We start from the raw sequence: 13086 nt of genomic DNA on the forward strand, positions 1-13086 counted from the left end.
AGTGCACCCCCAAAGGGCATGGGTGCATCAGCACAGGGTTATGTGTTTTTTTTACAGAATTTGGGACTTGTGCATCATTCCAAGTGCAGCTGTGGGGTCCTGTGAGGTGAGGGGAGGGAGCAGCAAGTCCTGTTTTGGAGAGAGGGATGAGTGGAGAGGTGCTGGCAGTAGGAACACAAGGGCAGGCTTGCCCTCTGCAGTGCAGCTTGGGAGGCTGGGGGCAAGAGTCCTCTGTGGATCTTCCTCTTCCAAGACCTGTGCATCTGTTTTGTAGTGTTTCTTCAGGTCTCACAACTTGTTTTATCGAGGCCTCTGTCCCTAAGGAGCAGGATTTTATGGACAGAGGTGACCTTCCCATGCCCTCCCATGAAAACCTGCAGCTTTCACCTACGTCTGAGCATCTGGCCCAGGGATGATATTTATGAAGGGGAAAGATTTTTGGGTTTGTGTTTATTTTTTTGCCTTTTGCAGGTGTGCTTTGCAGCAGCAACCTGCCCCCAAAGGCAGCCTGGCAGTGTCTCCTCTGGAGGTCTGGCAGCCTGGGGAAGCACGTTGGGAGTCCGCAGAAAGCTTTAGCAGTGGAGCAGCTGCAGCAGAGACCTCCTCCCTACCTCCCTCCCCTGGGCTCTGCAGGCTGGGTGCCAACAGCAAGGCTCTGAGCTGTAGCATTTCAGGATGCCCTGGATGCTTCCATGAGGGCTCACAGCTGAACAGGGTGACCACTGAACTATTTCAAGTAGCTTGGGCAAGGATGCTCCAGGGTGTAATGCACCTCTTCTGCTGACGCTGGCAATGTGCTGCCTGAGTGCCTGGGTTTAGATCTGATGGGGAATTTACCATCCCAGAGCCATTAGGGTGGGGGAGTGTTCTTCAAACGTGCACCAAAGGAGAGGATCAGAGAGAAAATCAGCTCTAAAGGAGGCTCCCCTGGTGCTGCACGTGTGGCTCTGCAGGATACTTGTCCCATCACTGAGCAGAGGATTAAACCCGTGGGTGATATCTCTGCCTCAGCCATGCTGACACTGCGTGACCTTGGCCAAGCCTTCACCTTCCTGGACTTCTGTCTCCCTGAGGTGTGTCTAGACTGAAGTTCTGGAGGTGGGGATGTGCTCTTAATGAATCTAAAAGCAGCCTGGTGTCATCAGGCTCTGCACCACCCCGTCCTCCCACATCATGCTTTTAACATATATGAGAAGAGTCTCTAAGAGCTGCTGCTCCTGATTCTATTAAGTCTCCTAATTTGATAACTCACTCCAGGCTTGACACTAAATATTGGTGTGAGAAGGAATTGGAAGGAGATAGTGCTGCCCTTTGTTCAGGAAGACCTCCTGCAGCTTCTAACAGAAGGGTTAGGAGAGGTGCTGGGTAAATCTGCAGTTGTTCAGCAGCTACTTGCTCTAGTTTTCCTTCCTGAGTTTTCTTCCTTTCTGCAGTGGTATTTTTTGGTTTGATATCTGCTTTCTGGTCTCTTGAGCAAGGCAAAAATGGAAATGCCTCCCCAGAACTTTAACCTTACGTAACTGATTTGACCTCCAGATTTGTCAGCAGCTGGAGGAAACCCATTTTAGGGGGATTGGGAGGCTCGGGGGGCTGGAGGATCAATGCCCCATTCATGAGGAGGGGATGTTTCAGTGCTTACAGAGCTTGCAAATCTGCAATCTGCCAATTTTTTCCCAGACTCTGCTCACATCCCTCTTCCTAAATTGTCTCTGCCCAATTTTCTCCCCCTCCTCCACTTCCTAGCCGTCCCTTCCTCGTGTGGGAACGTCCTCCTCGTTGGCTTTGCAATTGGGTTAATTAAGCTGAGCTGCAGGGTGAGTCCATCAGGGAGCAGGGCTGAGTTCTCCTCAGTGCTCAGCACCACGACAGCCTCCAGCTGACACTGGGGAAAACCTGCTCAGTCCCTTCATCCCTGATGTTGAGCAGGTTTTACTCCTCCTGTGATGATAGTCCAAGCACTGTCTGAGCCATCCTGGGAGCAGTGGAAGAGGCAAAAGCTTTACTTGCAATGCATGTGTTATTAAGCTGTAATTTGGTCCAATTCAGACAGATTTCCAGGCTTGGCCACAAGATGCCCATGACAGTGGGGGAAGAGCCTCTTAATTTTTACTACTGTCTCCAAAGGATGAAATTTTTTCAGCAAGACAGTGGAAAGAATACAACCGAGGTCAAAAAAAAAATGAAAATCATTAACTTGCCAAAAACTTTTCTCCTAATTTAGTCCTCAGAAATGCCCAAGTCATTCTGAAGGCAACTTTCAACGAGGTTGTCAGCCCGAGGCAGACACAGAGCTGAGGAAACCGTCCCCTCAGTGGTTCAGGTCTGTCAAAGTAATGAGGACCTTAAAAACTGAGTCTTGGTGCAGAACATGTCAGGCAACCTGAGCTAGAGGTGTTGCTGCTAACGCGGGGTGTAATTATGCATGCACACCCTGGGAGCACAGGAATTGCATAATTTTCTGCAAAAATGAATGTGTCTGTATGCTGTGCAGGGTAGATTTGTGTATCTCCTTGCAGAGGCAGCCTCTCTCTGTGTGTAGACAACATCAGCTCTCTCCTAATCTTCCTGTTAACAAACATAGCAGGTGATTATCCTTTTACCCCTGTTAACACAGTTCTGTCTCTGGGCTGCATCTGATCGTGGCCATAGGTGTCCTGGCTGGCTCAGCAGTATCTTGAGGCTGTCAAGCATGATTTGGAGCTAGCTCTCCAGCAGCAAAAGCCAGGCAGGGCTCTAAGAATAACTTCCCATTGGCCTTTGGATGTGTTGGCAGCAGCTAGGCTTGTCCTCTGCCTTGTGGTGACAGTCACTGCAAAAGGAAATGAAGAGCAAAGTCATAATAGTTTCTCCAGGTATTTTTTTTCATAGAGCATTTTTGATTGGTAGAGACCTTTTAAGGCCATCAAGCCCAACTGTTAACCCAGCACTGCCAGGTCATCCCTCAGCACCACATCTCCACAGCCTGGAAACCCCTCCAGGGATGGGGACTCCACCACTGCCCTGAGCAATTCTTTCAGGGAAGAAATTTTTCCTAAGATCCAACCTCAACCTCCCTTGGTCCAACTTGAGACCATTTCCTCTTGTCCTATTGCTTGTTTCTTGGAAGAACAGAACCTCCTGTTGGAAGGAGGTGTTGAGTTTTGTTGCTGATTCTCTGCTGAAAGTACCTGCTGTGGTCTTCCTGCGTTGTCTGTGACATGGAGCATCCTGGGACTGGGGTGGGATAGATGTCAGAGTGCTTTTATTTATTTTATTCCTTCTCAAAATGCTTGCAGAGCTGCTGCTTATCAGGGCTGTGCCCACACTGCTTCATTACAGCTATCAGCAGAACGAGTGGAGTCAATCCCCTTTGCTGCTGCTGGGCTTGAAATTGGGTCTCAGCTGGATGCCTCTGCTGGTGCAGGCATGAGGCTCTCCATCAGAGTCCTGTCACTTCGTTTGCCCTCTGGATTGGGTGGCATCTTGACTGCCCTTCAGCCTGTTAATAAGAAAAAACCCAAGTCAATCGAGGACAGAAGGTTTTTGCCAAGAAGACATCTCTCCTTTGGTCTGATCTTGGGTGTTTTTTTCTCAGGGGGGTTCTCGCTCTGAACACAGCAGCTGTGCTGAGCCCAGCTTCTTTTTGAGCTTGACAAAAAGTACTTTCAAGCTGGAATAGTGAAGTTATAAGCAATTTTAATTCAGTTTCAATTATATTTGTAAGGGAAAGCCAAATGAAGACAAGATTGTGCTTTGTAGGAATCTCCTATCTGCAGAAGATGTCTGGAATTTGGGGCTGGGGAACTTTGGGGCAGAAGTATGGACTTGTCAGCTTTCTGACATCTCTGAAAGATCTTTTTTTTTCAAGCCCATGGAGTCAGCAGAAATAGATTACTTCAGCTAATATGCTCGAGTTATGCACTAACCAGATTAGGACCTAATTGCCCTACAGAAACATGGAAGAACATTGTCCCTCATCTGACCTGCTCAAGGGCCGAAAGACAGAAGCCAGTTGCTGTCCTGTCAAAGGCAAAGTGCCAAAATAAATGCCATATGTCTGCCCAGGAGGTTCATAGGTCCATAAAGACCCACCTAGAAGCATTTAGGAATTTGGTCAGAATTACTAAGAGCAGAGAAGGTGAAATGAGGAGACGTCTGATATTTTTCCCCCATAATTTCCACTACAGATGTCACCATAAAAATAAAGGTGATGGCTGCAGTAAACTGAAGATTTCCTTTAGGTTTGGGAGAGCAAATGCCAGTCAGCACTCCTCCTTCCCACTAGGGATGATGGATGTGTTGGACTCGAGACCTGGCTACAGTTTGAGATGGTCCAGCCATCCCTGTTTTATGGGACTGTACTTCTTCTCCTGCTCTCTTTAGCCACTCACGGGGGAAGCTGAAGGATTTGCTGTGTCAGAGCTTTTCCATGGCTAGTGGTTGCTGCTCCAGAATTGGTTGGATACCTGCCATTAATGAGAGGAGGAAATTTTATGCTGAATCAAGCATAAAAAGAGACTCTGTTCTCGCCTCTGCTGCAAATCTGCAAACCCTGCATCACTGGAGGGAAATCATCACACCTCTATCTCTTTCCTCCCAGTAATGTAGTCTTGTTAACAGCATTTTCTTTATGTTCCTAGTCCTGCTCTGTGTTCAGCCTGTTTCTGACTGTAAATTGTGGTATAGGTGCAGGATTGATGGTCCTTACCCTTGAGGATCCCAAATTTCTGAGAGCACACAGCCCTGCTCTGCACTAAGCACACTGGGCTGGCCAGTTGTATGCTCTTCATTTGAAGACATTTCATGGTACTGGTCACCCATAACTGAAGCTCATCTGGTTTGCAAGCAGCCTGATCCTGTGCAGCAAATTCACCAGTTCTACGTACCTCTGAAGCTTTATTTCTAAACCTTATCCCCATTTCAGTATCATCCCCAGTTTTCCCAGTCCTCTTGCTTTTGGATTAGATGATCTCTAGGGTCCCTTCCAACCTAAAACATTCCTATGATGATCTAAAGGTTTTGTTTTCCTTTAAATTCCATGTTTTCTCCTCACTGGTGCCTCATGTAGATCTTGAGAGTGGAATAGCCCGTGATCACCAAGGGAATATGGAGTTACTCTCTCTGCCAGGCTTTTGGGAGACAGCTGAAGTACAGTCTCTATCTCACAAAACTTGGCTCTTTGTGGATTTATACAGTGCTAATTACAAAACTTCAGCCTGGGGGAGAGGACTTGTGTCTCACAGATCTTCCCAAGATTGCAGAGCAGGGGGAAACATCCACCCACTGGCATTCAATGCAACATAAACTGTGCTCTGCAGCCTCAGCCAACAAGAAAACAGCTGCCTGCTGACTCAGGGAGAAATCTGGGGTCAGAGCCCCTTCCTTGCTGTGGGAGGATCCAAGTGGTGTTTTAGAGGTTCCCATCTGAACCAGGTCTAGAAAATTTAAAGACTTTATTTGGGTCCTCTGGAGAGCCCCTAAAGCCTTGAAGGGAATTTGTGAGTCTGAGTTTGATTTCTGAGGAAGGAAACATCGTTTTCCTCAAGGCTGTCCTAAAATGCTGTAATTGGTCTACAAGCTGGGGAGATCTGCTGGGATGAAACCCAGTTCATTTTCTTTGCAATATTCATCATTTCTTTTGGGGCAGAGGCTGTGTTTATTCCTCTTCATGTCTAGAGCTGATGAGGGTCTCCTTACCTGTGAAGTGCCTTCTAATTTCTTGGCCAACTTCAAAGAATCACAGAATGTCTGGGCCTGGAAAGGACCTCCAAAGGTCATCTAGTCCAACCCCTCTGCTATAAGCAGGGACATCTCCAACGAGATCAAGCTACTCAGAGCTTGGCACAGCCAACCCCATGAGAGCTGCCCTTGAATGAGTACAGTAGAGAAACACCTTGCAGTGGGGAGAACAGAGTTCCAGGAGTGTATTATGGCTTTGCTGGGGACAAGAACCAGACTCTGAAACAGAAATCAGCTGGACACTCTGTTTTTTGGCAATTTTTCATGTTTCTCAGTGCTTTGGACCTATATGATCTCACACACACACACATTCCTTGAGGGAGGGTCAACAAAGTTAGGCAGTGCTGTGACATAGTTTGCTTAAATCAATGACCTTGTGCACTCTGGCTGCTATAGTTTGTCTGGGGATTTCTATTTCCCAAGGTACTATGGTATGGAATAACTTTAATGGATTTCTCCTCAGGATACTCTCAAGAGACTGGGAAATATTGTTACCAGCATGGCAGAGGGTGGTGCTCAGCCATGGAGACTCAGGGGCAAGCCTGCTCCAGGACAGAGTTCAACCCTGGCCTCTGGATTTGTAGGTTATTTCCCTGACCTCAAAACTCCATTCTCCTTTCTGTGACAGTGAATATTTGTATTCTTTCCTTCGAGTCTCTGAGTAGCAAATTCCTGGAGGCACTGAGAAACCCTTGCAAGCCTCCCTGCTCTCCCTCCCAAGCACAAAGGAGCACTGACCTGCTTTTGCTGAGAAGAAACTGAGTCTGAAATGCAAGCAGAGGCACTCTCCACATGCAGTTTTATCACATGGAAGGAGGGGGGAAAAAAAGGAAGAAAGTCCTACTCATGGCAAGGGTTAATCCCATCCCTTAATACTCTTCTGGCAGATGTGCAGGTAACAAGGTGATGGGCACCAGAGAATAATCTGTGTGAGGAGGGAAGGCCACGTTGTCCTGCCTTAGCTTAAGTGCCTTGCAAATAAACCATTCCTGTAATTAATCTCTTTATCTGGGACAAGCTGCAGCTTGTGCTGAGATCTGTTTGTCACAGCGAGCTCCAAAGAAAAGATGGCTTGGCATGGGATGCCCTCAAAGACAGGCTTGCCTTCCATTCCCATCAGGAATTGGACAGGTTGTAAGTTTGGGGAGAAAGGATTTAACTAAAGTTAGAATCTGGTCTTTGTTGAGGGAGCTGTTGACAATGTCTCTGTATGAGTTTTTCTCACCATGTCGTCTCCCAAAGAAAAGCTTCTATCCATGATAATCAGGATTTATTAAAAGAAGCCAGGGGGGGAAAAAAAATAAATCTTTAGCTGAGATTAAAGGGATTGTGAAGCTGCACTTGGGGCTGGCTCCATCACGGGGCTTCTGCCTCGTCAGCATCTGTGCACAGCCTCCTGCATCCCAGGGAACAAACGTCCTGGGTGGAGCAGAAGGAAACAGAGGAGCATAACCACCCAGCCTGTGCCCCTGCACTGCCCAGAGCCCTGGGTGCTGTTGGCTTCCTCCCAGCCAGGGCTCCCTGAGCCCATCCCTCCAGCCATGGGGACACTGGGGTGGTGTCAGACCCACCGTGCAGGGCCTGGTGGATCTTCTCCCCCTCCCAGGGCTGGTTTTCACCGTGGTTTGGTCTTGTTCTAGATGTTAGCTCATGCTCCTGCTCTGAGGTCCTGGCTGGAGCTGGGGTTGGTTTTCTTCCATGGCTTTTTTTTTGCATGCAGGCTCTTAGGTGTGGCTCCTCTTGCAGTGTCCCTGCTGCCAGCTGTGGTTGGGATGGGGGACCTCCCGCTGAGTTAAAAGTTAGGAAAGTTTCTTCTTCTTGGGCTTTTTTTGAATATTTCTTTTCTTATTTATTTTTTTATCCAGGGCCCTATCTATTTACCATAGAGTGACACGTTGTAGAGTCTTGGGATCATGCCCTGGAGAGCCCTGAGCAGAACCAAGCTGCATCCTCTAACTCACTGGTCTCTAACTTTTGTTGGAAATGCTCAAGAATGGTAAAAAATTAACCACACCATAGGGTAGGTTCATAACTTGCTGCCTTCAGGAGGAAACCAGTCTTTAAACCAAACTGTGAATTCACAGGGTCTTATGGGAAATGTGTTATTTGCAAGTCATGGAGTTGAGAAGCTGCTTCCACAGGCAAGAAGGTGTGAGACCTTACGTGGGAGCTGATGTAGCTCTTACAAATCTGATGTAGCTCCAGTTCTGAAAAATAAGAGTGATGTCTTGCTTTGAGTTTGCTGCATGGCAGGAAGATTGGGTGGCACCACAGCCTAGCTGTGGTCAGAGAAGGAGGTGGGCAGTGTCTTGGCTTTTTTATGCTGTGAGGTGTTGAAGAGGCTTACCCAGGAGCCCAAGTCTTGAGGAGAAGCTCTGTATTGTTGGGACCTGTGGCAAACCCTCTCCCACCACTGGAAGTGATCCTTGTGGTCCCTTCCAACCCTGACAGATTCTGATTCTGTTTCAGCAGAGGACTTAGTAGTGTTGGCTTGATGGTTGGACTTGATGATCTTAAAGGTCTCTTCCAACCTAAAGGCTTCAATGATTCTAAGTGAAGCAGAGCAGGGATGGCAGCTGCTCTTGACAGAGGGAGAAAAAACAGGGCTGCCTTTTGCCAAAGGATCTTTCCTTACAGCTCCCTGGGGCTGTAGAGACTTTGTGACCTTGCCAGGGACCTCTGGTGAAGAGCCTGCTGGGACAGGAGCCACGTAGAGGGCCAGTCTGGTCTCACACAGCAGCCCTACGTGGTGGGTGGTGGCACGGCTGCTGGCCACATCTCTTGGAGGAGAAGCACGTGAGCCTGGTCATTGTGGTCTGGGTTTATTTTGGAAACACTCAGCCCAGAGCTGGAGCCCAGACCTCGCTGGGGCCTTTTGTTTATTTGCTTTTATCTTATAATAGAATTGCTCTCTTGTAGAGGGAGCAGCCTCAGAGGCTGGGTATGTCTGTGGCACTGCATCATCTGTCTTCCCAGCTGCTGAGATTCCTGCTACCCAGACGTGGCTAATAAAGAGACACATGGAACCCCCTTCTCCTTGGTGCATCCTCTAAGGTGTAGTCCAGACCCTGCTCTATTCCATAAGCTAAACCACCAGTCCTCCTTGCCTCTGCCCTCTGCTGTTATTTATTAATTAAGCCAAAATATATCCCTTAGAGACTCAGGCACTGATTGGGACCCCAGGACAAAGGGTGCAGGGTAAATAACATGAGCAGATGGGAGAGAAGGAGTGATTGCCAGCAGTGTAGAGAGAGAAAACCCTGCTCTTAGGGTCACTCAGATGGCTGATGGAAGATGACAAGGTAGACCCAGGCTCCTGCTCTCCCTGTGTCATCCCAAAAAGCTGCTGCCACCTTTGCTTGGTGGCTATTTGTGCTGGCAAACTGTTGGTGCTTTTCCTCTGCAGGTTCCTTATTTTTGAAGCACCCAGGTCTGCTACAAAAGGGACATCTCAATCCTGGAGTTTCTCAGTGAGGTGTCTCTGGTCTCCAGATTAAATTTGCTGTCTTTGCCTGGAGTAAAGTTCTCCTCACCATCCCCTTCTTCTATGAACAACACCCTCAGCAAGGAAGCTGTGCTGACTCTGCAGGGCTAAGAGGAGCAAAATATAGTAAAATATAGGTGTAAAATAGATATCTTTGTAGTACTTGAAAAGAATAATTTCTTCCTAGATCTGTCTAGTGCCCGATCAAACCAGTGTCTGTTGGAAATATAGATCATCCCTCAGAAGCGACAGGAGCTGGCCTTCAGGGTCACCACGTGATGTTTCTGAACACAGGACTCAAACAGGGACAGCTTCCTTCTTCTGTGCTCTCCAGGATGGGCTCTTTTGAGAGAGGAATGGTTGTGTGGGGAGAGCTCATCCCATCACCTCTCTATCTATCATAATAAAGGTTATTAAAAGCCTACGTGCTCAGCGTGCGGGTCCCCGCGGAGCCAATCTTCTGCTCGCAACACAGTCTTGCAAACTCTGCAGGATAAGTTTGGTTTTATTAAATATTTGCTTGACCAGAAAGGCAAAATAGAACAGGGTAAACATGCCTAAAGTAAATGTGGAATGACCTTTGTCCATCATCTCTCCAACGCCTGCTGCTGCAGGGGGGGCAGCGGGAGGTGAAGGTGATCATCCAACCGCTTTGGAATTCTGGCTACTGAGAGAATTTGGAAATATTTGGGGTGGTTTAAAAGTGGTGGATGCTCTATGAGCCCAGGCTTAACCCTTTCCACTCAGATCTAAGCAGTCTACAGGTCAACAGAAGACGGGGTTTATTCTCCTTAGTATTTTTTTGTCAGTGGAACTGAAAAATTTCCTTCGTTAGCAGAATTGCCCAGATTTGAAGAAGCTGTGAATCCAGACCTGTGTCACTGCCTCATCTTCTTCCCTGCTGGGATCTGCAAACAGGGATTGGTTGTATTTTTTTTTTCCTTGCCTCCTAGTTGCATGGGGTTGGCTGTCCTCAGCTTTGTCAGCTACTTACAGCCCTGATTTCAGCAAGGTGGCTCTGTGAGAGAGGTGTGGTAGGACATTGGCCTGCAGGGGCAGAGCTGGGGTTTGGCTTGTGTCCTTCTTAAAGTCAAGGATAGTGTTGTGAAGTTCTGATCCAGATATTAAAGAGGGATGGAGGGAGGAAGAACTTGTGTGCTTCAACCTGGCCACCAGTAACAAGGGTTGTGCAGCCAGCACTCATCAGGGGGCTTGGCTTGTGAGACTGGAGCTGGTAGGACTCCATCTCCCACGTGCTTCATGGGGCCAGAAAGGTCCAAAGCTGTTCTTGGTACAGAAGCAGCCATGAAAAAGTGAAGGACCAGGCAGCAGATGGATGTGTTGAGTAGGAAGATGCATTTCCATGGCATGAGGATGGGGCTTGGTGATGTGCTCGTCGAATTACAGAAGCTCTTTGAACCCCATACTGCTCCCACCACCCTGGTTAAAATCTGGGAGATTTTAAAGACTAAGTGGTGTAAGAGATCCCTCTTCCCTCTCTTTGGAAAGTCATCAGGCTGGTCACTGGGTTGTTAGTTTTCCTACTACACACTTCTTTAGACTTTATTGCTACTAATAGTTAGGCGACCCCTTTCTTCTCAGTCATCTTAGATGCCCAGGGAAGTTGTGTCTCTCTTTTAGACAATGCTTTCTTGGGTGGAGAGCAGTCTTATGGTGAAGACCCAGGGGAGGGAGGAGACCTGGTGTTCAGTTTTTCCTGTGCATGCCCTTTGTAGTTGTGGTTGTGAAGGCTGGCACGCCACAAACTCCTGCTTCCATACTCCAAGCTGGACTGGCACGAGGAAGCTTTGATCTGGAAGCCACAGAGAGCTGTTCAAACAGGCCCATCCTGCATGGAGGACTCCCTGAAAGGATGTTAATGTCAGACCAGAGCTGGCTTCTTCCTGGCAAACTTCAAGGACTGCAAAAGAGCTCAGCATCCATCTGGACCTGTCCCTGTAGGCAGATCCCTGACCTTCTCTAGGCTTCAGGCCCTCATCCAGGAGAGCAGGATGCTAATCCTTCTCCAGACCTGTTTTCTCAGATAGAAAATACCCAATTGGTCAAAGTTGGCAGTGCAAACAGCAGTGCTGCTTGTTCCTGCCACGAGCCTACTGCCCTGTTCTGGTTTCCAGTGGATTTTTGTGCTGCACCATGGGGCACGTGTGTGTGTGTGTGTTTGTGGTGGAGAGTAGAAGGGTGCTGCTTTATTGTTCTGCAAAGTGACTTCTGCTCTTTCTACCAGCATCTTCTCTTCCAGGAGGGCTTCTTTTGTGCTGGTTTTAAATAGAGCTTGCAGATGAGAAAAGGAGGATTAGCAATTAAATACACCCTGATGATGGCATGGTTGTGAAGGAGGGAGGAGGAAGGAATACTCCATAGTAATGTACTTTTGTTTTCTTTTCTCTCTGCTTGTAGGACAAATTCTACCAGGGAATTGGTGTTTTGAAGAATCTCCCAGCTTTTAATCCTCGTTCCCTTGGGAATACAAACCTTTCTAATCATGTCACCGGCCACGTGGAAATGGACCTACCTGGTTTCTCACCTCCTGCTATCTACCACAGTGTCGCCTCTTGGTAGGCAGCAGCCACCTCATCCAAAGAGGCCCTTCATCACTTTCACTGGAGACCAAGCAGAGGGAAACTTCAACCACTTGGTGGTTGACGAGAGAACTGGGCACATTTACCTGGGAGCCGTCAACAGGATCTACAAACTCTCCAGTGACCTGAAGGTCCTGGTGACCCACCAAACTGGTCCTGACGATGATAATCCCAAGTGTTACCCTCCCAGGATAGTCCAAACCTGCAACGAACCCTTGACACCCACAAACAACATAAACAAAATGCTCCTCATAGACTACAAGGAGAACCGGTTGATAGCCTGTGGGAGTCTTTACCAGGGCATCTGCAAGCTTTTGAGGCTGGATGACCTCTTCAAGCTGGGAGAACCCTTCCACAAGAAGGAGCATTATCTCTCTGGGGTGAATGAGAGTGGCTCTGTTTTTGGAGTCATTGTTTCTTACAGCAACATGGATGACAAGCTGTTCATCGCCACTGCCGTGGATGGCAAACCTGAGTATTTCCCCACCATTTCCAGCAGAAAGCTCACCAAGAACTCCGAGGCAGATGGGATGTTTGCGTACGTCTTTCACGATGAGTTTGTGGCCTCTATGATCAAGATCCCCTCAGACACCTTTACCATCATCCCTGACTTCGATATCTACTACATCTATGGCTTCAGCAGTGGTAACTTTGTCTATTTCTTGACTCTGCAGCCTGAGATGATCTCACCACCTGGCTCCACCACGAAGGAGCAGGTTTACACCTCCAAGCTGGTCCGGCTTTGTAAGGAGGACACAGCCTTTAACTCCTATGTTGAGGTGCCCATTGGCTGTGAGAAGAACGGGGTGGAGTATCGGTTGCTCCAGGCAGCCTACTTGTCTAAGGCTGGAGCCATCTTAGCAAGGTCTTTGGGTGTTGGCCCTGAGGATGATATCCTCTTCACAGTCTTCTCCAAGGGGCAGAAAAGGAAGATGAAGTCCTTGGATGAGTCTGCTCTTTGCATCTTTGTCCTGAAAAAGATCAACGATCGTATCAAGGACCGACTGCAGTCCTGCTACAGGGGAGAGGGGACCTTAGATCTGGCCTGGCTCAAGGTCAAGGACATTCCCTGTAGCAGTGCGGTAAGTGAAGCCCCCTAAGAACCTGACTTTAACCTCCTCATGTGCTTACTGATCTTAAGAGTGTGGCTCAAAGGTTACAGCAGGGACCAAGGAACTGAGACTGCCACGTCCCAGGTCCTGGCTCTGCCTCCAGCTCACCACACCACCCACTTCAACCAGGTCGTGCCTCAGTTTCCTCATGGATGAGCTGAGGAAGGTGTCA

General features: G+C 48.2%; 1 pseudogene; it reads left to right on the forward strand.

Annotated features, from left to right (window-relative positions):
- Nucleotides 1-11705: 11705 nt before the first annotated feature.
- On the forward strand, nt 11706-12884 carry LOC103779305 (annotated as a pseudogene).
- Nucleotides 12885-13086: the final 202 nt, after the last annotated feature.

The sequence above is a fragment of the Merops nubicus genome, unplaced genomic scaffold (genome assembly GCF_000691845.1).
Source record: "Merops nubicus isolate BGI_N331 unplaced genomic scaffold, ASM69184v1 scaffold18229, whole genome shotgun sequence".
Lineage (NCBI taxonomy): Eukaryota > Metazoa > Chordata > Aves > Coraciiformes > Meropidae > Merops > Merops nubicus.